This window comes from Triturus cristatus, chromosome 7 (genome assembly GCF_964204655.1).
Source record: "Triturus cristatus chromosome 7, aTriCri1.1, whole genome shotgun sequence".
Classification (NCBI taxonomy): domain Eukaryota; kingdom Metazoa; phylum Chordata; class Amphibia; order Caudata; family Salamandridae; genus Triturus; species Triturus cristatus.
Window position 1 is genome coordinate 566,915,538 of NC_140590.1, and position 15,930 is coordinate 566,931,467.

A 15,930-nucleotide genomic window follows, 5' to 3' on the forward strand; every position below is an offset into this window, starting at 1 on the left:
GCCTTTAGAAATACACTGATTACTGGCATCCAAGGAATAGGCTCTGTTGGGCAGAGCCAGGAGAGACCAGGGGATTATCTCTATAAACCTGTGATTGCAGGCAGCCAGGGTACTATCGCTATACACCTGCAGAGGGTTCAGAATGCTGCAGCTTGTTTGTTAGTAGCACTCCTAAAGTCCTGTTCAGTTGCCCATCTACTCTCCAAGCTGCACTGGCTGCCCGTTGAAAAACGCATCCAGTTTAAGGCACTCTGTATGTCGCACAAGATCTTGTCCCCTTTGGGGCTGTCCAACTTGCTCGAGTTTTATGTTACGCGGCGCATATTGAGATTGGCGGGCCGTGCACAGGTCTGTATTCCCCGTGTTCTTAATGCTAGAGCAGGCGGCTGTTCCTTTCGTAGCCTGGCGGCAAAACTCTGGAACTCATTGCCTGTTTCCATCAGAGTAATCCAGAATCATCTGGCTTTCCGTAAGGCCATAAAAACCTGGCCTTTTCCCGGCCTTCTTGGTTAACATCTCATTTCTTTCTCCTGGGCGTATGTCTAAGGTTTGGGGTTGCGCTGGGACGCCCCGTTGCTGGGGCAGCCATGCGCTATACAAATCTGACAAATAATAATAATAATAATGATAATAATAATAATACACCTGTGGTTGCAGGCAGCCAGGGTATTATCTCTGTACACCTGTGATTGCAGGCAGCTACGGTATTATCTCCATGCACCTGTGAATACAGGCAGCCAGGGTATTGTCTCTGTACACCTGTGATTGCAGGCAGCCAGGGTATTTTCTCCATGCACCTGTGAATACAGGCAGCTAGGGTATTATCTCTGTACACCTGTGATTGCAGGCAGCCAGGGTATATGCTCTGTTGAGCCATCACAGGACAGATAAAGGAGCTGTCTTTGGGAATACACTGATTACAAGCAACAAAGAAATTAGCTCTACAAAGTCCACCAATGATGAAAGGTATGTTCTGTGGGGTCGACCCAGGAGAAACAGAAGAACCTGCAGGAATGCAGTGGTTACAGGCAGCTAGGGTATAGACGCTGCTGAGCTGACCTAAAGGAGAGGAGCTGCCTTTAGAAATACACTGATTACTGGCATCCAAGGAATAGGCTCTGTTGGGCAGAGCCAGGAGAGACCAGGGGATTATCTCTATAAACCTGTGATTGCAGGCAGCCAGGGTACTATCGCTATACACCTGCAGAGGGTTCAGAATGCTGCAGCTTGTTTGTTAGTAGCACTCCTAAAGTCCTGTTCAGTTGCCCATCTACTCTCCAAGCTGCACTGGCTGCCCGTTGAAAAACGCATCCAGTTTAAGGCACTCTGTATGTCGCACAAGATCTTGTCCCCTTTGGGGCTGTCCAACTTGCTCGAGTTTTATGTTACGCGGCGCATATTGAGATTGGCGGGCCGTGCACAGGTCTGTATTCCCCGTGTTCTTAATGCTAGAGCAGGCGGCTGTTCCTTTCGTAGCCTGGCGGCAAAACTCTGGAACTCATTGCCTGTTTCCATCAGAGTAATCCAGAATCATCTGGCTTTCCGTAAGGCCATAAAAACCTGGCCTTTTCCCGGCCTTCTTGGTTAACATCTCATTTCTTTCTCCTGGGCGTATGTCTAAGGTTTGGGGTTGCGCTGGGACGCCCCGTTGCTGGGGCAGCCATGCGCTATACAAATCTGACAAATAATAATAATAATAATAATGATAATAATAATAATACACCTGTGGTTGCAGGCAGCCAGGGTATTATCTCTGTACACCTGTGATTGCAGGCAGCTACGGTATTATCTCCATGCACCTGTGAATACAGGCAGCCAGGGTATTGTCTCTGTACACCTGTGATTGCAGGCAGCCAGGGTATTTTCTCCATGCACCTGTGAATACAGGCAGCTAGGGTATTATCTCTGTACACCTGTGATTGCAGGCAGCCAGGGTATATTCTCCATGCACCTGTGAATACAGGCAGCCAGGGTATTATCTCTGTACACCTGTGATTGCAGGCAGCCACGGTATTATCTCTATACACCTGTGAATACAGGCAGCCAGGCTGTGGTCTCTATAAACCTATGAATGCAGGCAGCCAGGGTATTATCTCTATACACCTGTGGAAATAGGCAGCCAGGGTGTTGTCTCAGTACACCTGTGATTGCAGGAAGCCAGGGTATTATCTCTATGCACCTGTGAAATACAGGCAGCCTGGATGTTGTCTCTGTAGAACTGTGATTGCAGGCAGCCAGGGTATTATTTCTATGCACCTGTGAATACAGGCAGCCAGGGTATTATCTCTGTACACCTGTGGAAATAGGCAGCCAGGGTGTTGTCTCAGTACACCTGTGATTGCAGGAAGCCAGGGTATTATCTCTATGCACCTGTGAAATACAGGCAGCCTGGATGTTGTCTCTGTAGAACTGTGATTGCAGGCAGCCAGGGTATTATTTCTATGCACCTGTGAATACAGGCAGCCAGGGTATTATCTCTGTACACCTGTAATTGGAGGCAGCCAGGGTATTATCTCTAATCACCTGTGATTGCAGGCAGCCAGGGTATTATCTCTATACACCTGTGATTGCAAGCAGCCAGGGAATTGTCTCTGTACACCTGTGATCGCAGGCAGCCAGGGTGTTGTCTCTGTACACCTGTGATTGCAGGCAGCCGGGGTATTATCTCTATACACCTGTGATTGCAGGCAGCCAGAGTATTATCTCTATGTACCTGTGAATACAGGCAGCCAGGGTTTTGTCTCAGTACACCTGTGATTGCAAGCAGCCAGGGTATTTTCTCTATACACCTGTGATTACCACTTTATGAGTGTTTGGTGTCAAGGGAGCACTGTTCACACCTTTGCATGCTGCACACGCGAGCAGTTGGTGCGCCAAAAGTGACCCTGTCTGGGCCCGTTTTGGCTTGGCCTACGGCTCAGACAACATTGATGGACAGGTACATTAAAAAATACGACATATTCACCGCGAATGGGTTTCCTCATCCACCTGTATCTGTCAGAACAATTCCTCCAAGCACTGCATCCAAAGCCAAGGCGGATCATGTTCAGATGGGCAACTTTAACACGTTAGTAAAAGCTCTGAAGGCCATTCCAGGTCTACTGTTAAATATTTGATTTGAAACGAAATACGGACTCCCGCTGCACGATGGAACTGAAGATCAGAGATTTATAAATTGAACTGAAGCAGAGAGCAGGAACAGGACTGAGGCAGCAGATTGTGCTCCCATATTAACCAACCCTTCTTTGTGAGGGGCCTGCAACTTCCGATGGGCCTGGTAACAAGAGTCACCGTCAGAATTCCAAGTTTTGTGGGCAAAACATGGGGAAATGGGTGCAGAAAAACAGATTTTTGCATGGTATTTCCTAAAAACGTGTTAAAGTCCTTATTTTCCTGTCGCTGAATTTAGAGTCCGCCAGTAATGGCAATTTTGGGGCAAGGAAAGGGCAGGAATTTTTCTGGGCCACTAGTAATCGAGGTAACAGTATCACTTAATTATAAATGTGTGAAGAATAGAAAAATAGATTAACAGGGAAAAAGAGTCAGGCACATTTGGCAGTAATTATAACAAGAATTGGCAAAGCCAATAGACCTGGTTTTCATTTTGAAGCTTACTAAACGTTAGAAAGACTGCTACGGTGAAAAACAAAACAAAACAAGTGTTTTATTTCTGAAATGCACCTGTGAGATAAATTGTTTAATGTGTGATCATTCAGTATACTTTGGGGTTGTAAAATAGTCCCTCTTGCATTGCAATGCAAGCATTTCTTATGAAACGGAATGATACACTGAACAGCCAGTGGCATGAGGTGAGACAGAAATGCTCCTTTAGGCAGAGCCAAAGTCAACTTCTGCATATTTTAAAGAACTTATAATAGGTCTTCCTTAAAGAATTGATAATAGGTCTTTCTGTGCTGTCAAGCTAAAACTAAATACATCTTTGTCAATAAAATAAAAAATTAAACTCATTAGCTGAAAGTAGAATTTTAATAGCTCAATTCATGGCAAGCGTTCAACACACTAAGTATTTTGTGTGTGTGTGTGTGTGTGTGATTGGGGATGTCACCACTAGGTAGTTATAGTTAGGACCACATTTCATTAGGAAATTCATTTTTTATTTGGTTATAATTGTGGCACTCTTTGATGACTCTTCACGAAAATTTCCCAGAAAAAGTGTCATCCACCTTACTTGCCTCCTGGAAAATTTCAGGGTGATCTGTCAAGTGGGAGCCGAGAAAAATGGGGGTCCCAAAATGCTTTTTCTCCTATGCATGTATCGGAAAATTGAACAGTAATACCGCAAAAACAGCTGAACGAAATTACACCAAATTTGGAAGAATGATAGATCTTGGTCCGGACAGTGTGCATTTTGTGAAAATTCATTTAGTTTTACAGAAATTAAGGTTAAAAATGTATGCATATTTCATGCTGTGGAGGATTTGCGGAGTCAACAGATCAAAAGATAACATCTGATTGGCTGCCAAAACATCAACAACGATGTTGAGGCACCCTTTTAGGACTCAGGGACTCAGTCTACTCTCCTAAATAAATGTTTACAAAAAAAACACATGGGGTGAAATTTGAAAAACAAAAATGGCAGGCTCCCACCCTTTCTAATAACAGCCTCCTATTTGGGTCAGAGACCAGGAGGTTTGGCGCAGATGTGTTTTTTTATTTTAAAAATATGGGAATACGGAATGCATAGGGCCCCACCACGATCTTTGAAAAGCTCCTGAGAGCCTCCATCTGCCTGGGACTACTGCATATATTAAGGGGTCCCAGGACCCCAAAGCACATATTAGATGTGCTTGGGGAGGGGAAGTGCATGGGGCCCCCTCCCCAAACTTTAGACATCCTCTGGGACCCCATCCCCGGGACCCCAATGAATAAGACTGGGGGTGCCACTACTCACCCCTATTGCGGTGTTTCCTCCCTCTCCCTGAGGTGTGCTCACCTTGGGAGTAAGGTACACAACACTTGTGCTCCCTACTTGCATAGAATGGGCAGAGAGCAGAATGGTGCTGGCTCCCACGTAAGCACGGACCATGCAAGCCAAGCAGGCTTGGCAGTGCAGATGTGGGCTCCCTGCACTGCCACGTATATGTTTGTTAAAAGAAGGCTCTGGTTGCCCTGGTTGAGGGCTCCCATGGGAAAAAACAAAATTTTAAAAATTGCAGTGCGGGACTGGGCTCCCCGTGCTGCCACGAGTTTAAACTCTTCGCTGCGGCGCAAATTCCGCCGCAGCGTGCTGAATATTCCAATCGCGGGCGTGGTCTTGACGGCTCCCGGCCGTCGTCCGCACATGCCCACCGTGACTCATGACGGCCGGGAGCCGTCATGAGCATGGAAGAGGTTAAAAGAAAATGTGGGTGCCCCGGGTGGGACCGGGGCACCCAAACAATAAATGAAAATGGCAATGAGGCATGGGAATGGGCTCACAGCACTGCCATAATTTAAAAATAAATAAATAAAAGAAAATGAATGAGTGATCTCACCACTTCAGTATTTACGTGGCAAGACCGCTCATTAAACATTTACTGCTCTCCTGCTGGTGCTCTCCATAATGCCATGCACAGGCTTTCTTTTTTAATATTTAAGTTCTTGTGGTGACCCAAGGAGGGGCAGAGGCATCGCCAACAATTTAGGAAAGTGTTCTGAAGGACTGCAAGAAGAACAGCACCCTCACCCCAGCAAACTTTTCTAAAAAGTGTAAATATCCTGGGTCATTGAAGGTTTGTCCTTAGGACATCTTTCCATTCAATTTAAAACAATTTGAGCTGGAGATGTATGCTCTTCAGCTGGAGTGGGGGGACCTCATGTGATAAGTTGTATGGCTGGACATTGTGGCCTGAAGAGTGTTAAAATAAGATTCAAACACACATTTATGGTTGTGTGGAATAAAAATCCTTTCCTTTATATATTTTTGAGACAAAAATGATGATGTATTGTAATGTGTGTAGTTATAAGTATAACTTTAGAATATGGTTAGTGATAAATTATTATAGTGAGTTTTTGACAAACCCAATTGGTCTGCTTTATAGAGATTGATGGGTTGGCCCCTTGCTAAAGGCAATAGGCCAGACATTTATATTTTGGTGTTCCAATCCTTTGACAAAGCCAGTAGGTCTGCCTTACTTAAAATGACATCTCTTTATTTTGTTACTTTGTGTTAAATAGAAACCTTAGAAATTCACAGAAAAAAACAAAGGTCAAAATGTCAGTTAAAACATACCATTGTAAATTAACAAAACCACTGAACTCGCGCCCTAGCCATGCACTGCTAAATACCTCACATATTACATCACTTGTGACATGTTCTATGACATCATCAATAACATCACTGCAACTCGTGAAATGATATAATCGATGACAAATTAATGATTGGCACATGGCGGAGGCAGTAGCAAGATATTTTGATTAGAAACATGATTCAAATACAGAATTACGTACTTTCTTGGCCGCAAAGAAGGCAGCGGTGGCAATGGTAAACAAATGCTCTGCACATCCAAAGACAATGGGTACATAGATACCATGCATGGTAACGTGTGTTCTATGGGTCAAAACACCATGCCACCAAACTAGTTTGAAACATACAAGCAAAGGAAAAACTCTTTTATACAGTACAAATGATGGAGCAAGGATTCAAGAAAACAAAACTTGCCCGGAGCAATCTCTCATTAACTATACTAATCGATAAAAATAGTAAAGAAAACGAAATTAACATACGCACAACATTTGCATATGGGGAAAGGAGCTTTACGCATGCTTAATTAATGAAGAAAAAAATGCAACGTGACTGAAACCCACTTTAAACTGGAAAATGCTTTTGCGCATGTGCAAACCAGAATGACGTAGATAACAACGTGAATAACCCGTTTGAGAGGGAAAACTCTCACTCATGAGCATAAGTTACTAACATTAAGTCTTGAGGCAAGGGGGCGTGGCTTGATGCCGATGTAGGGAGAAGCGGACCTCGGATCTCCTCCGTGGCCTCCCTCCACTACTAACTATCCTGCGACACTAAGGGGGCCCCTTGCCGTGCATTCTCTGGCGGAACGACTGGTGCCCTCACGGGATCACTGCTGAGGAACGTAGATGCCGTGAGAAGGGGTAAAAAGCAATTTGGTGCCCCGCTCGATCTCCGGCCGTGGTGGCGCTAAGATGGCGGCCGCGCACTGAAATGGAGATCTCCGTTTACTGCAGTAACGGGAGATTGGCGTCCTGGACTTGAGCGGCTGTGTGGAGTGCCGGAACTAAGTCCTGGGGAGAGCACACTGGAGAGACGGAGCCAGTAGTACACCCTTACATCGTGTAGCGCTCCCAAGATGGCGGCTTCGGGAGGCGCTGGCGAGACCCACTGAAGAAGTAAGCAGTCAGCTGAGCGCAGTAGCGTGGTGGGGACTGCCGTCTGTGGAAGTGCTGACTAGCAGCTGAAATGCCCACCCTGGGGCCGGGGCTGCAACACTGAAGGCGGGGCAGCGGCAATAGCAACGAGGGAGCGCCAAGACCGGAGCCTGCTGGGTACCCGAAGGACAGAGAGGTGGCTTGGGCGGGGTGGTTGCGGAGGTCCTGCAGGGTGGAATTGATGAAGCAGAGAGAGGCTGGAATCTCTTTGTACAGAGCTCCCAGCTTGATCAGCAAGTTGACTGCCATGCAGTGACGTTCTGCTACCGCGAGGGACTGCGACACACACTGGACTGTCGTGGAGCAATCCTTGTGAGGCACTGTGGTGACCACTGACCGGTGAGTCGTGTGGCTTGGAGTTCGACCAGTGATACTACACAGTAAGGGGGTGATTGGACATGGCTCTGTTTGGTGGCAGCAGACGTGTGGCGGCACTGGCAGTATAGGCCAGCTGGTGAATGGGGGATGAGAGACTTCTAACTGGCGTTGGGCATCCACTGGGAAATTTGCTGGCATCGTGGGATCACCTAGGTGGCTACTGATGGCCCCTGCGAGGCTTACTATCACTATTCGCCAGCCCTACACATCACGGGAGTCCTTCATTTAAATACCGGAGAGGTCGAGCCAACGGAGACAGCACTGTGGTGGTACCACACCTGGGGATCGACAGGGGCGGATGCAAAGGAGCAAAGGTTGACAGATCCCTTACAAGATGCCTGGATCTCCATACTAGTCCGTGACCTTGATGACCTGCGAGGGCTCCACGACAATTTGCGACTCAGTGTGGCAGGATTCACAATGGGAAGAGTCTCTAAAAAGAAGGGGTTTGAGGTCCTGCAAGTGGAAGAAGCGGAAGATGACGAAGATGCGCCCGAGACGAATAGTGAGGGCTCCCGGAGACCCCACCCTAGCCAACATTATGCGGGCCATTACCTCCTCGAGAGAAGCGCTGGAAACAAAAATTGACGCCATAGGGACAGATCTCACCTTGCTAAAGGATGACCACCGTAAACTTAAGGAAAGAGTGACCATCAATGAGAGCGTCATGAAGGAAGTCCCGGGGGCGGTCTCTACCCTACAGCGTGCCCTAAAAGTGGTGGAAACCAAGATCAAAGTATTAGAACTGAGGGCTGAAGACAGCAAGGGGCGCTCACGAAGAAACAATCTGCGTATAGTGGGAGTCCTGGAACGAGAAGAAGGGGCTGATGCTGTCCAGTTCCTGGAGTCTTGATTGAAGGCGGAGGTGACCCCGGAGGGCCTCTCCCTCTTTTATGCACTTGAGCATGCTCACAGGGTTCTGGCCCAACTGCCCAAGCCTGGCGCTCCTCCCCGCCCGCTGGTGGTGAGGCTGCTTCATTATCTTGACCGAGACTACCTCCTCCAACAAGCCCGAGAGAAACAAGACCTGCAGATTGGGAAGAGTGGGTTGATGATCATCTCAGATTACACAGAGGGAGGTGCAGCGTCAGCGAATCTCTTTCCTGGCTGTTAATGGAAGCTGCGCCAGCTGCGGCTCCCCTATGCTATGTTGTTCCCGGCAAGCCTCCGAGTGACTGTGGATGCAGTGACGCATTTCTTTGCTACCCCACATGAAGCTTGGCATTGGTTGGAGACTCGACAAAACACTGGACCCCGCACTTCATCACTGGGCTCGCCCCGGCGAGAGCCAAACACTCCTTCACCTCCTCGGAGGGCTCCTTCCCCTGCAGGACGGAAGCTAGAGCGTGATAAAGCTGTACGAGCGGTGGCGGAGATTAGCCATGGAGAAAAGAGCCCGACCAGTAATATCACGGAGCACGAATTGAACAAATCCGAGCGCTCAAGGTCAAGTAGTGTCTATGAGACATCAGATACCTAACTCCTGGACATTACTCCTCAAACTGCAGATGGCATAATCTGAAGATCACACGACAGGTCGTATGAAAAGGGATTGTCTATTGATGGGAGATGTCCTTTATTAACGCTTGTGATTATTGGTGACTCCCTGGGGACACAAACGGAACAATGGGGGCCACTATTTGATCTCCAAGAGTGGGGGGGCTAGGGGATCTGGGTCCAACAGGGTCAGCTTACACCTCACCACTTTCATGATTCACTGTCTGTGTGCCTTAGTTTGGATGGGAACTTGTTTGTGTATACCTGTCCTGGGGAAGGGGAGTTGGGTAGTTTTTGTGGTTGAGGGGAATTGGTTTGGGTCTATGCATGTTGCTAGGGGGGAGCTCATCCGAGAAAGTCTGTGGCTCATACTTTGGGACCCACCGTGGGTGTTAAATGTATCTCTTGGAATGTTAGTGGGATGCACACCATGATTAGGCATCATAAATACACACATATCTGATCAGGAGAGGGGTGCAAATCGCACTGTTACAGGAAACCCACCTAACGCAGAAAGAAGGAGTGGCATTGTAGCGCCGGTGGAGAGGGCAGGTGTTTCATGCTACATATTCAGCCTTTGCCAGAGGGACCCTGAGCTAGGTGCGCACGGGAGCCTCTTTTCAATGTGTCAGACAAATATTAGATCCAGAGGGCAGATTTGTGGTGGTGTCTGGGAGGTTAGACGGACGAGATAAAACAATAGGAAGTACATACGCCCCTAATGTTGATCAACCTACATTTCTGGCACAACTCTCACAGACACTAGCACCGGTGCTGACAGGGTCGGTGCTGTTAGGGGGAATTTCAATAGTAGTGCTGATGTCAATTTGGACCGTTCCCACCCGCCGCTCCCCGCCACTCCCACACATAGAGTTGCCGAGGCTAGGCGAGACTGGCAGTGACACTGAGAGTTGACGGACACCTGGAGAGCTCACCACCTGGGGGAGAGGGACTATTCTTACTTTTCCGCCCTACATGAGTTGCACGTCCGTTTGTACTCGATTCTGTGCTCCCCAGATGTGCATGGTGGGATCACCCTGAGTGAATACTTAACTAGGACGATATCTGATTACAATCCCCTCCTGGTAACTTTGGACTGGGTATGGACTAGGCCTACAATCCCTAGCTGGCTGCTGAGACCAGAGTTACTGGAGGATCAGGTGTTCCAAACCACAATAGGCACTGCTATAGAGGATTATTTCCTGACTAATGCCAACACAGCAACTACCCCACTCATTGAATGGGATGCTTTTAAAGCCGTTATTATGGTCGATGTATTGGAGAGGCGGTGGTGGTATGGAAGGTCCTCCTGAGTGACATCCAGAAAGCGGACCAGCAGCTTTGGGACGCTGAAAGAGATAGGCCGGGTGTGCAAATCGCACTGTTACAGGAAACCCACCTAACGCAGAAAGAAGGAGTGGCATTGTAGCGCCGGTGGAGAGGGCAGGTGTTTCATACTACATATTCAGCCTTTGCCAGAGGGACCCTGGTCTAGGTGCGCACGGGAGCCTCTTTTCAATGTGTCAGACAAATAATAGATCCAGAGGGCAGATTTGTGGTGGTATCTGGGAGGTTAGACGGACGAGATATAACAATAGGAAGTATATAGGCCCCTAATGTCGATCAACCTACATTTCTGGCGCAATTCTCACAGACACTAGCACCGGTGCTGACAGGGTCGGTGCTGTTAGGGGGAATTTCAATAGTATTGCTGACATCAATTTGGACCATTCCCACCCGCCGCTCCCCGCCACTCCCACACATAGAGTTGCCGAGGCTAGGCGAGACTGGCAGTGACACTGGGAGTTGACAGACAACTGGAGAGCTCACCACCTGGGGCAGAGGGACTATTCTTACTTTTCCGCTCTACATGAGTTGCACGTCCGTTTGTACTCGATTCTGTGCTCCCCAGATGTGCATGGTGGGATCACCCTGAGTGAATACTTAACTAGGACGATATCTGATTACAATCTCCTCCTGGTAACTTTGGACTGGGTATGGACTAGGCCTACAATCCCTAGCTGGCGGCTGAGACCAGAGTTACTGGAGGATCAGGTGTTCCAAAACACAATAGGCACTGCTATAGAGGATTATTTCCTGACTAATGCCAACACAGCAACTAGCCCACTCATTGAATGGGATGCTTTTAAAGCCGTTATTATGGTCGATGTATTGGAGAGGCGGTAGTGGTATGGAAGGTCCTCCTGAGTGACATCCAGAAAGCGGACGCTGAAAGAGATAGGCCGGAGAGGGTCGACAGACAGGCTGATCTCCTTGAAGCTAGAGAAACGCTGACGACGCAGGTGGAAAGGTTGCGATGCTTCGATTACAGGGCCTGCACGGTTCGGGCCCATGCTGAGAGAGACAAGTCTGGAGCATTGCTAGCTTGGCTGGTTAATCCGGCATGCAGAGGGACGACGATCCTGGAACTGCGGGATAGGGACGACGAGACCTATTATAGGCAGCAGGATATTAATTTCCAGGTTCTGGAATATTATACTGCCTTGTACCAGAGTAAGCTAGATCCAACAGTGTTAGAGCGGCAGAGATTCTTAAAGGACATAGAACTTCCTCAAATTGATGCAGAGACTGCGGAGACCCTGGGAAGGGATGTCGAACTCGGAAGGTGCCTAGGGCTATAAAACACATGGCCAGAAACAAGACCCCAGGGACGGATGGGCTCCTGATTGAGTTTTACTCCACATATATGGATATATTGGCTCCCCAGCTGATGGCCCTATATAATAGAGCGAAGCGCGATGGCTATCTACCCACTTCAACAAGAGAAGCGGTAATCATCCCCCTGCTAAAACCTGGCAAGCCAGCTTGGGATCGTACTGCATATCGGCCCCTCGCCATGCTCAACTTAGATTATAAGATATTAAGTCGCATCTTAGCGGGCCGACAGATGGTTCACATGACAACGCTCGAACATGTGGACCAAGCGGGCTTTTTTCCATCCCGAAATACAGCAATGAATATACGTAGACTTCTTAGATTACTAGATGCGACCACATATAACAAAGATGAGGCTTGCATTTTATCGATCGACATTGAGAAAGCCTTTGACAGCCTCGAGTGGCTGTATCTTTTTAGTGTCCTGAGAGCGTTTGGGTTGGGGGAAGGGTTTGTAGCCTGGACAGCGATACTTTATAAGAATTCTACTGCCAGAGTTCGCACGGGAGGACTGAGCTTAGAGACCTGTGAAGTGGGCAGAGGAAAGAGACAGGGATGTCTGCTGTCTCCCCTCTTGTTTGCGCTGGCGGTGGAACCTCTGGCCGTGCATGCAAGAATAGGCCATTACTATCAGGGTTTAGACATGATGGGACAACCCCAATTTATAGCGCATTATGCGGATGATCTCCTGATGTTCCTAGCAAACAGTGAGGACGCCCTGCAGGGAGCCAAAGATCTCTTGAGTAGACTGTGAAGCGTTGCCGGACTCAAGGTCAACTGGACCAAGACGTGCCTTTTCCCTGCTCTGGAGGGAAGAGTTGGCCCACTAGACACACCAGATGTGGTGGGGGAAAACAGATGCCTGACCTTTCTGGGTGTGAAGATATACCATGACACCGCAGATTTATTAGAAGGTAATATAGGGCGAGCGATTCGAGGCACCAAAAGTAACTTTGAGTTTTGGGGGACCCTCCCGCTGTCGGTGGCGGGTCGGGTGGCACTACTAAAGATGGTGACACTGCCTAGACTACTCTATTATTTTGACTTGTTACCACTCTGGATCCCGGGCAAACTCTTTGCCCAGCATAACACCATGACCACGGAATTTTTATGGGGTACTGGGAGACGCAGAGTGGTGCTCACCACAATGATGAGGCCCAGGGCGGAGGGGTGTTTTGCAGTGTCGGATTTTGAGGCCTATTATCATGCAGCCCAAGTACAGTGGTTCACGAAGTGGATGGCGGAACGACTCCGAAATGCGGAGGACCTTGGGAGCTTGGATCCGGGTTTGTGACCCCTGTCCCGCGTGTTGCTACGCCTCCCTTTGAGAGATGGGGAAGCCCCAGCGGACTTACGAGCGATGTGCCGTTGCTGGAACCAGGCTTGTGGCTGAGCACAACCAGGACCCCCGTATGCTCCTGAGATCCCGCTGCTGATCTGTGAGGCATTGCCCCATGGTGGAGACTGGCATGGACTGCGGTCATGGGAGGAGGCGGGGATATCTACTATTGGAGATCTCTATGAGGACAATGCCTTACTTATTTTTAATGATTTATTCGAGCGATACGACCTTCCCAGGGGTGATTTCCTATTACATGCTGCCCTGACGGCAGCTATCCGTATGCATTGGAGGGAGGGGCTGGCGGAACCCTTCGACTTCTCTAGCTTGTCAGTATATAGTAACAGCGGCTGGAACGATTAAAGCAGTCACTTGCCTCTACCAAAGCCTTACGCAGGAGGTGCTGCGGCCCCTGACGGCCCTGCTTCTCAAATGGGAAGTGGAACTAGGCGAGCCCATAGATGAGAAACCGTGTAGAAAGAGCTTGGAAAAGCACTAGAAATGCGCGCTTCCAGTTGATAAATATTTTTGTCCTCCACAGAGCATACCTTACCCCGTCCAAGATTAACTAATATTTTGGGGCCCTATTCGCTTGCCCACAGTGTAACCTGGAAAACGCGGGGTTTCTACATATGTTCTGGGACTGCCCAGTACTGGGGGGATTCTGGAGAGGGGTAACAGAAAGATTAGGGGACACAACGTAGAGCACATAGCACTGACACCAGGATATTGCCTGCTACACTGGTTCCCTCATACCGCCAGGAATTAAGTCACCAGCAAATTTATAGACATAGGGTTGGCATTGGCCAAAAGGGAACTTACTAGCCATTGGAAGGCAAAAAGCACAACTAGCATACTGAGATGGTTAAGGGAGCTTATAAAGTGGGCAGACTGAGAAGGGATCTTTAGACTGCGAATGACCCAGAGTGCTGGAAGTGAAAAAGACACTGGAGGCAGCGAGAGCGTGGGTGGCGTATCTGGAGGTGTTAAAGCATCCGAGTGGCGAATACGGAACACCCCCTGGGTGAACAAACCCCGGTATGGAGAATGGAGTGCCTGACTAATTGCATGACTATGGTGGCCATCCAAGAGATCGTGATGCCCATGGGTAGACTAGATGAGAGCAGGCCCTTTTAGGGAACTACCTTACTGGGAATGGCATGCCTGATGCTCAGTAAGACCAGAATGCATTACCATGCGGGGAATTGGATGACTGAGTGACATGCCTAGGGGGTGGGTGAGGGTGGGTGTTTGGTGGGTGGGGAGGGAGGGCGAGGGAATCAATCAAGCAATCACTTATTTGTAGAGTGCACTAATCACCCGTGAGGGTCTCAAGGTGCTGAGCGGGGGTGGGGGTGCAACTACTGCTCGAACAGCCAGGTCTTGAGAAGTCTCCTGAAGGTCAGCAGGTCCTGGGTCTGTCGCTGCTGTGTGGGGAGGGTGTTCCATGTCTTGGCCGTGAGTTAGGAGAAGGATATGCCACCGGTGGAGGTCCTGTGGATATGTGGGACGGTGGCAAGGGCGAGGTCAGTGGAGCAAATCTGGCAGTTCGGGGTGTAGAAGGTGAGACACTTGTTGAGGTATGCTGGTCCGGCGTTGTGCAGTGCTTTGTGGGTCAAGAAGGTGATCCTCTTCTTGACTGGGAGCCAGTGCAGGTCTTTCAGGTGGCAGTGATGTGGGTGTGGCAGGGTATGTCGAGGATGAGGTGTGCGGAGGCGTTCTGTATGCGTTGGAGTCACTTCTGGAGTTTGGACGTTGTTTCTGCGTAGAGGGCGTTGTCGTAGTCCAGCCTGCTGCTGACGAGGGCCTGTGTGACCGTCCTTCTGGTTCCGGTAGGGATCCATCTGTAGATTTTGCAGAGCATGCGGAGGGTATTGAAGCAGGAGGAGGCGACGGCGTTGACTTGCTGGGTCATTGAGAGCGATGAGCCCAGGATAAACACCAGGTCGCGTGCATGGTTGGTGGGTGTGGGTGCGGCTCCCAGGGAGGCTAGCCGCCAAGAGTCGTCCCAGGTGGAGGAAGTGGATCCGAGAATGAGGACCTCTGTCTTGTCTTGTCCGAGTTAAGTTTCAGGCGGCTGGTCTGCATCCAGCTGGCGACGGCCTTCATTCCTTCTTGGAGGTTGGTTTTGGCGGTGGTGGGGTACTTGATGAGGGAGAGGATCAGCTGGGTGTCGTCGACGTAGGAGACGATGTTGAGGTTGTGCGAGCGGATGATGTTGGAAAGCGGTGCCATGTGCACGTTTGAGAGGGTAGGGCTGAGGGATGATTCTTGGGGTACGCCACAGATGATCTTGGTGGCTTCGGAACAGAAAGGGGGAGGCGGACCCTCTGGGTTCTGTCGGTGAGGAAAGAGGTGATCTAGTCCAGGGCTTTGTCGCGTATTCCTGCGTCATGTAGGCGTGTGCGTAGGATGTGGTGGCAGACGGTGTTGAAGCGGGCAAGAGGTCCAGGAGGATGAGGACCACGGTTTTGCAGTTGTCCAGTAGGGTCCTGATGTCGTCTGTGGGAAGGTTCCTTTGTTGGTTGTTACGGGTTAGTAATGGAACAGAATGGTGGGGTGATGTGGGTCTATTAAGGGGGTACAGAGACTGATCAGCCTGAGGACCCTAAACTATACTCAGTGCATTATCAACT